The sequence below is a fragment of the Theropithecus gelada genome, chromosome 16 (genome assembly GCF_003255815.1).
Source record: "Theropithecus gelada isolate Dixy chromosome 16, Tgel_1.0, whole genome shotgun sequence".
In the NCBI taxonomy this organism is placed as follows: domain Eukaryota; kingdom Metazoa; phylum Chordata; class Mammalia; order Primates; family Cercopithecidae; genus Theropithecus; species Theropithecus gelada.
In genome coordinates this window covers 62,790,323-62,800,747 of record NC_037684.1, presented here as the reverse complement: position 1 = coordinate 62,800,747, position 10,425 = coordinate 62,790,323, and positions in this window count along the sequence as shown.

The window sequence follows — 10,425 nt, the reverse complement described above, 5'->3', positions numbered from 1 at the left end:
CAAATGAGTTTGGAAATCAAATGAGATCTGAGCTCCCCACCCACTCCCTCAAATCTCTCTCTACTCTCTCTCTCTTTTAAAATTCCTGTTTTCTAAAGAGAAAGAAAATGCTAAATTGCACCCCCTTTTGCAAACGGAATAGAGGCTTAGTGAGTCACTCCGGAGGTAAATACCACCTCCAGGGTCCCACGTGTGCCTGTGGAGGCCTGCACAGCTGTGTGGCCACCAGCCCCCACCGGGTACGTGTGTGGCGAGGGTACACAGGGGGCAGGAGCCTCTTGTCTGTCCACGACTCTGGAGTGGGAGCTGGGTCCCAGCACTGGGGCCCCACCCAGCCAACCTGCTTCCTCCAGGCTCTCCCAGGGCTGGATTTGTGAGGCTCACACGTTCATGGGGCCACAGCTCAGACTGGGCCAGGCTGGAAGCCTCTGTGGTCACTGTCAGTGCTCGATTTGAGGCTAGAGATGGGGTGCAGGGTGTGGCATGTTGGGGTTCAGTCTGTGGCTGGAGTTGGCACAGTGTGAGTGAATTTGGGGCTCCATGGGGTGTAGTCTGTGTGGCCAGGGCTGCGGGGGTTCGCATCTGCCTCTGGAAAGCAGGCGTCTCGGGTTTTGTGAAGCTGCTCTCTCTAGGTGTCTTGGTGAAACTCTTCTCCAGGGCTGGTGAGCAAGACAGCTTGGAGTGAACCACCTACCAGGGGAAGGTTCCTGGGGGCGTTGGGAGCCTCGTCTCTCTCTGGGAGGGTCAGCCTGTTTGTCAGAAGACCTGGGACATGGGAGGCGAGCGAGGAGGTGTTCCTCTTCGCAGATGACCCATTCTTCTGGAAGGAGGGGAAGTAGCCGTCTGTTAGCTGGTAGCAGGGATGCCAAACAAGGGTTGAAAGCAAAAATAGAAACGCGTTGGGCTCTGTCTGGGAGGGGCGTTGAGTTCTGGTGGATCCGAGAGGCCTCTTCTGAGCTGTCTGCTGCTGACACCGTGTTTGCTTGGCTCTGGGTGTTTGCAGAGCACGTCACGTCCTGCACTCCTGCCCTCCTCGGGGAGAGACCTAGGTGTGCAGGATGTGGGACTGTGAGCTCTCGGGGCTGGCAGCTGGAAGGCTTTTACTTGTTCTAGAGTCTGTCTTTCAGAGATTCTGAGTGTCTGTGGCCGCACCTCACTCATGCGCCACTGACCTTTTCTGATTGTTCTGGGTCGGTCCAGATGACCACCCTCCACAGAACTCCTTTTGGCCCTGATGTCACCCCTGTGGGTTCCTTCTCTTCCCCTTGCTCCTACTTCCTGCCCCCCATGAGGCTAGTCCCAGCCGAGCAACTCTGGAATCATCCCTTGTGGTAAAAAGAGCTATTTTCAGCTTTCCCATTACTGCCCAGTTCGAGTGTGTGTGTGTGTTTATCCCTCGCAGCCTCTGTGTTTCCTTCTTGCATAGTATAATCTGGAGCAGCGATGAGAGCTCCGCCTCTGGGGCTCTGGCTGGCAATTCCTGGCACTGTGCTTTGGCACCAAATGGAGGGGCCTGGGGGCAGAGGCAACCTTGGGCTCCATCTTTGCTCAGTTGCAGTTCAGGAGTGGCAGGTGGTATGAGTCGAATCACCTGCAGGGGGGTCACGTTGGCTCTTACTGGCATGGGTGGGGAGCTGCTACCTTCCTACTGTTTGCTCCAGGCTAATGGCAGCCTCTGATGTGCTTCTCAAAAAGCTGGCCATTTCATTGAGGTGGTGGTCTTTGAAAGAGACCCCAGACGGGCGCGGTGGCTCACGCCTGTAATCCCAGCACTTTGGGAGGCCGAGGCGCGCACATCTCCTGAGGTCGGGAGTTTGAGACCAATCTGACCAACATGGAGAAACCCTGTCTCTACTAAAAATACAAAATTAGCCGAGCGTGGTGGCGGGCACCTGTAATCCCAGCTACTCAGGAGGCTGAGGCAGGAGAATTGCTTGAACCCGGGAGGCGGAGGTTGCGGTGAGCCAAGATCACGCCATTGCACTCCTGGGCAACAGGAGTGAAACTCAGTTAAAAAGAAAAAAAAAACAAAGAGACCCCAGCATCCTTTGAGGAGTCTGATTCCAACCTGGCCTCCCGTTGCCTGGGTAGGTGCCTGGACCTTGAGTCCCTGTTCTCAGCTCTCTGCATGGGGGTCCTGGGATGAGCAGAAGGAATGCCTCCCGCTGTCCTGTCTTTCGGGCTGCCTTCCTGGGGAGCCTGCAGGTGGCAGAGCCTGTCGTGGCACAGTGGCAGGTGCTATGGGGAACTCGTTTTAGAGGGAGGAGAGAGCCTCCTCCTTATGGAACAAGAGTCTGGCGGGACATAGGGGGGACAGCTGGGCCTTGAGAGAATTGTTCCAAATAATTCAGAACTGTTGGGAGCCTAATTGGCAGAGCAAATGAAAGTACAATAGATAGCCAAAGCTATTAATCACTAATTATCTCCTAAATAAGGTAATTAATGGGTATTTAAGTGGCATATTTATGACATACCAGCAGGTCTTCAAAAAGCACATTTTCCCCAGAGCAACTGGTTTGGCCAACTGTGCCCTGCTTGGAGACCCCCCCTTACCCCTAGAAACAGGCGGCGTGACAGGAGGCACATCAGTTTTCTTCTCTGAGCTTCAGTTTTCTCATCTGTCCACAAGAATCCTGAGTCCTTTCTTACTGACCTCCCTGGGCTATCATGATGACAACAGGCAGCGGAGGCTGTGGAAATCCCAGGCAACCGTTTGCAATGCCGTACAGAATTATTCTTTTTTTTTATTTTTTGAGACGGAGTCTTGCTCTGTCACCCAGGCTGGAGTGCAATGGCGCGATCTCAGCTCACTGCAACCTCCACCTCCCTGGTTCAAGCAATTCTCCCTGACTCAGCCTCCCGAATAGCTAGGATTATAGGCATGCGCCACCATGCCTGGCTAATTTTGGTATTTTTTTAGTAGAGACGGGGTTTCGCCCTGTTGGCCAGGTTGGTCTCCAACTCCTGACTTAAGGTGATCCACCTGCCTCTGCCTCCCAAAGTGCTGGGATTACAGGCATGAGCCGCCGCGGCCGCCCTGTACAGACTTTAGAGTGAACATATCTTTCACGTTATTTGATACAAGTCCGTGATTGTGCTGGGGGCTGTTCTGTGGCCGGGGTCAGGGCTTGGTCTGTGGCTAGTAGTGTTGTTGGTCTGTGACTGAGTCAAGCTGGGTCTGTGGTCAGGTTCGTGGTGTGGTTTGAGACAGGAGTTGTGGCACGGCCTGTGGCCATGGTCTATGGCCGAACCGAAAGTCGAGGCTGTGGTTGAGGTTGAGGTTTGGGCCACGGCTAGTCTCAGACCTGAGCTGCCCTCAGGACAATTCTACAACCTGAAGTCAGCCTCAGTCTTTAAGCGCGTTCCTGGTGGATGGCTGGACCCGCCAGGTTGCCCTGGAAGCTGGATTTCTTCCTGGCTCCTCCAGGATGTTGGCTCCAGATGCTGCGTACTCGGGCGGATAGGCCCTTCCAGGGCTCCTGGCGTGTCCCCTGAAACAGACGAGCACATGAGCTCATCAGTGGCACATATAGCAGTTTGGGAGATAGTTAGGACATGTTTCTATAGCAACCAACCCCCAACCAGCACTGGTTTCCTTCAATAATGCCTTTTTCTGGAAGCAGCTTCTCCTGGCCTCTCATCTCTCCCTGGACAGCCCTACTTCAAGGCTGAGGATGGGCTGGCTGGCCCTGGACTGGTCTGGTCTCCAAATTCACCCTGATCCAGAGAGGAAGCCTGAGGACATTCCCTCAGGGATGCTCCCCTGAGAGGGGGCCTTGCTAAGATCTCCCCTGTGCCGGGCCACACTGAGCTTGACCAGAGCCTTCCCCGTGCCCAGCCCTGACCTGGCGGAGGATAGGAGCCTAGAGAGGATTCCTACCAGGTGTCTGCCCAGGGGAAACCCACAGCCCAGTGGAGCAGGCAGGCCTGGACCCAGTCTGTAAATAGGGACTCTGAGGGACACAGATGCTGGACATGAAGGACACACAAGGAGACAGGCGCCCGGGCTGGCCTCAGGAGCCAAGAAGGACTTCCAGCTGATGCTTCAAGCATCAATAGGAATTCGGGGTGGGATGGGGAGATAGAAGACGTTTCAGGCTTCAGGACCTGCAGGAGGAAAGGCCTGGGGACGAAGAGGAGCATGGCGTGAAGGCCCTCCTGGTGGCAATGTGCTGCTGAAGCCCAGGATGCTGGAAGGAGAGGCTGGGAGGGGAGAGCAAGTCCTGGCCAGCAGTAGTTCAAGTTTAGGGGGCAGACAAGGCAAGCCCCAGGGAGCTGCGATGGGAGGGAGGAGAGAGGGACTGGCCCCATGAGTGTGGGCAGGGGCAAGCATTTCCAGCCTTTGGGGAGTGGAGAGGCTCCCATTCCAGGGGCCTGAGAAGAAGGAGGGGGGCCTGTCCTTGGAAGCTACCGCGGATGAAAGAACCAAAGAAAAGCTCTTGGAGAATCACGATTTATTATTTTGTTTAACACACCCTTTTCTAGCACTGATGGAGTCTCAGGCACTCTGCTGAACCTTTTAAAGTGTTTGTTCATGTAATCCTCACTGCGACACTATGTAAGCATGATTATCCTCCCCATTTTACAGAGCAGGAAACTGAGGCACAGAAGGTTTCCTGTCATTTAGTAAGATCACGAATTGGTAAGTGGCAGAACTGGGGCTGGAAGCAGTCAGGTGGCAGCGGGACAGTGGTTCCCTCGAGGGAGGAGGAGGCAGACGGGAGGTGGGGCTTGACAGTCACCTGCCTGTCCGCGGGAGCCTCGGCCAGGCTGTAGGAAGCACTGCACTCCACGTTCTGCGTTTGGACCCCAGGGACCCCAGGGCAGAGCTGAGAGCACTGAAGTGTGATTCTAAGTGCGTGTGTGTGTGTCTGTGTGTGTGTGTCTGTGTGTGTGTCTGTGTGTCTGTGTGTGTGTCTGTGTGTGTCTGTGTGTGTGTCTGTGTGTGTGTGTCTGTGTGTGTCTGTGTGTGTGCGTGTGTCTGTGTGTGTCTGTGTGTGTGTGCCTGTGTGCGTGTGTGTATGTGCCTGTGTGTGTGTGTGTCTGTGTGTGTATCTGTGTGTGTATCTGTGTGTGTGTGTGTCCGTGTCTCTGTGTGTGTCTGTGTGTGCACGCACGCGTGTGTGTGTCTGTGTGTGTGTCCGTGTGTGTGTGTCCGTGTGTGTGTGTGTGTGTGTGTGTGTGAGAGAGAGAGAGACCATTCAAATGAGCCTCAGCCCTGCCACCAGGCACTGCTGTCACTCTTGGCTCCTCTCCTTTTCTGTTTTTTATTTTATTTTTATTTTTTTGAAACAGAGGCTCATTCTGTGCCCCAGCCTGGAGGGCAGTGGCATGATGATGGCTCAATGCAGCCTCCACCTCCTGGGCTCAAGTGATCCTCCCACGTCAGCCTCCTGAGTACCTGGGACTATAGGCACATGCCACCCTGCCAGGCTTATTTTTTTATTTTGATTTTTTTGTACAGATGGGGTCTCACTTTGTTGACCTGGCTGGTCTCAAACTCCTGGGCTCAAGCAATCCTCTTGCCTTGGCCTCCCAAAGTGCTGGGATTACAAGTGTGTGGCACCATGCCTGGCCTCCCTCTCCTCTTCTGAGGCACAGATTGCTTCAGTCCATCCAGCATTGGCAGGCTGCAGCTTCTGATATAGCCATAGGCAGGGCTGGGCCTGGAAGCTGTGGCCACAGGCCAATAGGTACAGGTGCCGGCCCAGTGCTGTGCACCCACCAGGGCCTCGCTCAGGGGCACCTGTTCCTCCCTGGAGGTCTGGAAATTGCACGTGTTATCTGAATGTCCCTGGAGTCACAACTGCCAGCAGACACCCGTGTGCCCTCCTTTGCCCTGATGCTCCTTACCCTTGAGGAGAAAGTTCTAGATCCAGCTTTACCTGGAAAGGGCTCAGTTGTTTTGGCCTATGTCTCTCCCTTCCTCCCACCTGCCCCAGCCTGGCCAACCCTGCCAACCCCTTCCCTGGAGGCTCGTCTTGTCTTCCCCTCCCCCAGAAACCCTCTGGCCACCCTAGCCGGTCCCTGCTTCGGGGAGGTGCAGTTCCCACTTGCCACGGGACAGACACTGCGGGTGTGGAATTTCGCACGGGCCAGGCCGCCTGCTCCTCTGTTCCTCCTGTGCTCTGTGCAGGGAGCAGTATAGGTCTGTGCCCCCAGGGCTGGCACTTCTGAGGGCAGGGACTGTTCCAGTTCAGCTCTGTCCCCTACTCCTTCCTCCTGGGCACCATCTGGCCCAAGGTCTGGCCCAGGAAGCATCGGCCAATACCTTTGTTCTGCATCTTACGGTCAGGGCGTTCCTCACTGTGAACCGTCTTCCCCTCAGACAGAGTTCCTGAGTACGGGGGTGGCATCTTCTTTCACCTGAGGACTCTGCCCCTGGGCTGGGGCTGCCTTGGGGTCCCTGATATAGAGGAGAACACACATAGGAGATGCCTGTCCGTCTGTCTGCCTGTATGTCTCTCTGTCTGCCTATTCCTACGTCCCTGTGTGGGAAAGATGGTCAGGAGGAGCTGTCGACCTGAGCGGGGTCTTTGGCTGCACCCATGCTAGGGAGATCCAGACCCATGACAAGCTCCCGGAGACCACTCTGGACCTGAGTTGGGGGGTATCGGGGCCAGGAGAGGGAGTGGGGGTGGCTTCTAGCAGCCCCTCCCACTGAGCGGCCCAGCTCGGAGCTGTGCTGGCATTGCTGGGGTGAAGGGTCATTTGTTTCTCTCTAAATTGCTAGAGGAAGAGTTGGGATATTCCCCTTCTCTTTAATCCTGACTTCACATTTTAAATAAATGTGGGGCTGGGTGCAGTGGCTCACACCTGTAACCCCAGCACTTTGGGAGACCGAGGTGAGCAGATCGCTTGAGCTCGGGAGTCCAAGACCAACCTGGGCAACGTGGCAAGACCCTGTCTCAATTAAAAAACAAAAAGTAAAAATAAATCAATGTGGTCGTGAAGGTGGATGGAAGGAGGGTCTTCAGGAGGAGGTGGGCTGGGCCTTGGAGGACACAGATAGAGCTCTGAGGCCTTGGGGAGGGCCCCTGGCAGCTGCCTGGAAGCCCCTCAGGTGGACTTACCTTGCCTCAATCCTTGGTCCTGTAGCTGTTAAGGCCACCATTTCCAAATGACATCTGGGGGCTGATGTCATTTAAATCTCCTAACAGTGGGGTGAGGATTATGATGCTCGTTTTCCAGATGAGAAAAGCGAGGCTCAGTGAAGTTAACTTACTTCAGGTCCTAGATTAGCAAGTGGTAACACTGCACCAGATTTGTGTCGTTCCAAAGCCCGTGTTCTAACCTCTACTAAATTTTCACCCGTGGCTGGAGCTGGTGTACTTTGTGTGTGAGGGAGAGAGGGAGAGAATTCTGGGACTGGGCATGCATGCATGATTCTTAGGAACAGTATTAGGAACGGGGGTGGCAGGTAGGTAGGCTCACACTCTCCAAGGAATGCAGGCAGACACACACACAACAGCCACGCAGACACAGGGACAGATGCTCGTGTAACACTAGACACCTCTACGTAGGAATGTAGACATCCATTTAGATTTTCCCACAGACACAAGGATACCCAGATACTGATTTGTAGAGCTGATGTGCAGATGGTTCTAGAACTGGGACAGCTGAGTCCCCCAGGACTGGGGCCCCCATGAGGAGCCAAGGGCAGGCCTCTGGCCTCTTGCCCAGCTGGCCAGCAGCAGGTAGAAGGGTTGCTATTTCCAAGAGAGCAGGCAATGGAGAGAGGAGGAGACTGAGGTCCCCCACCCTGAGCTTTTCCGCAGAGGAAACGCCTTCCTGAAACATCGCTGAGGCTCCGTTTCCTTAGCCGTAAGGTGGGGATTCATTATATCTACTTTGCTAGGCTTGGTTAGGATGACTTTAGCTAATGTCTGAAAAGCAGCTAGCAGACTGCCTGGCACGCTGTACTCACCAAGCAAATCATTTTTATTCATTTACTTGTTTGTCAAACACTTCCTGGCCCTCTTCTGTGTGGGAGCTTTGTGCTGGACCCAGAAAATGCAGAGAAGCGTAGGGCAAGGACCTGCCTCAAGGACGCTGCTTCTGAGCCTTTCCCTGTTCCGGGGTCATCATGCCCATCTGCTCTGACTCTCAGGAACCTGCGTGGCCTCTAGCACATCTGACTTGTGGTCCTCTCCCCCAGGAGACTTTGTGACCGTCTTTGGCAACTATATTCCCTTCCTCTTGAAGTTTGCAGGTGATAGAGATTGGGCAGTGGGAGGAGCCTTAAAACTCACCGGTTCCAAGCTTCCATCCATGACAGGTCCTACCCTACCTGGTCAGGCTCCATTTCCCCTATTCCCATCCCCCTTCAATCATTGGCCCCAGCCACATGGATTTCTTTCTGCTCCTTGGACACACCAAGCTCATGTAGGAATTTCTTTACCCTTGCAGTTCTTTCATCCAAGAAGGCTCTTATCCATGGATTCTGCACGGTCCATCCCACACATGTGTGTGCATGAGCAGATGTGCATACACACAGACACACAGACACACACAGACATACACATGCTTAGCATGTCTGGGTTTTCTCATTATTCAGGCCTCTGCTTGCCTGACACCTTTCCACAAAGGTCTTTCCCTCTAACCCCTCCTGAGACACTGCCCATTGCTCTTCTCCTTGTTGGAAATATGACCTTTGTTGTTTGCCAAAAAATCTGCATGCTGGAGGAAGAGATGCAGGGAACAGTTCCCATGTTCCATCTTAACATATCTGTTTTTACAGGTTCTTTTTATACAAGTGTGTATAACTGAGGTTCCCCGCACCCCATCACCTTTCCAGGAGTTTGTGGGGCAGCCCCTGCTGGTGGGGGAAGATTTGTATCCAGTATACATTTAAAAACCAAGGCGGGGCGGGGCACAGGGGCTCACACCTGTAATCCCAGCACTTTGGGAAGCCAAGGTGGGTGGATCACGTGAGGTCAGGAGTTCGAGACCAGCCTGACCAACATGGTGAAACCCTGTCTCTACTAAAAATACAAAAATTAGCCGGGCATGGTGGCAGGCACCTGTAATCCCAGCTACTTGGGAGGCTGAGGCAGAAGAATCTCTTGAACCTGGGAAGTGGAGGGTGCAGTAAGCCGAGATCGCACCATTGCATTCCAGCCTGGGCGAAAAGAGCAAAACTCTGTTTCAAAAACAAAATAAAACAAAACACCAAGGCAGGTATGCGTTTTGAAAGCAAGTAGAATAATAGTAAACAAGATAAAATATGCATTTGAAAAGAAATCTAAATGTATATTTTAACCACAAAAGAGAGTCACAATAATAAACGGGAGACATCGCGTTAGTTCAGCATTTATAACTACAATAGGTGACAAAGTTCTTTTGATGTCCGAGGCTGAGTTTCCCCACTATTTTCTCTGCGTGGATGTAGAGATCCACACGCTCAAGCCTGTCTATTCTTTAGGCTGTAATTACCACATAAGAGACACTTGAGGAAGGAGGACGTAGTGTAGGAAGGGAGAGGTTTTAGGTTGAAATTATCTGGGTTGTTTATTTGACCCAGGCTAGCTTTTCCTTCCCCGCCTGCAGAATGTAAACTTTGTGAGCGTCCAATCCTGTCCTTTCATTCCCCACAGTGTTCCCGTACCCAACACAGTGTCTGTGGAATGAGAGGCCCCCTTTGATGCCCACCAGCCCCTTCCTTCTCTGCTCACCTGCAGCTGGGAGAACTTTCTCCCTCAAATGGAGTTAACTGGCCTCCCTGTAGCTTTTCCCTCTGCCCCAGACCTCCCCCTGGGACCCCTGCACATGTCGTCAGAGAGAATGCCTCTGTCTCTGTTCTCAGATGGGTCCAAATCGTGCATGTATAAGGCCACGGCATACAGGAGCCTCTCACTGGGCTCTTGCTGTTCAAACTCAGGAACCAAATGGATCCAGATAAATCCTCAGTTGACTCCGTTGCTACTTAAACTCTTGCTTCTTACTATCTAAAACTCAGGAGCTGAACAGATGAGGATAATAGGACTTTCCTGACTATCCAAATTCTTTCTTCTTAGGAACGGAAAAGATTTGGATAGCAAGGGAGATTTGTATATTAATATAGCATGTTCACATAGTATGCAAATATAGTAGATATGATAGATTTTATACCTTTAGTATCTGTTGATTGAGAAAATATACCGTTAATATAATTCAGGAATAATTTTAAGTGATTGTAGTTTTTGAATCACAGAAATTTTTACATACATTTGCTTTATACCTAAGTATTTTGTGTGTGCTATTTTAAATGGCATTATCATTTTCAAATTTCAGTTCATTTCTTGTATCTAGGAATGCAATTGGCGTTTGCATGTCGATCTTGTATCCTACAATCCTGCTATACTCAGTTGTTGGTTCTGGTGGTTTTTATTAACATAGATTTTGTAGGCTTTTTGTTTTCTGCGTAGACAACAATCATGTCATCTG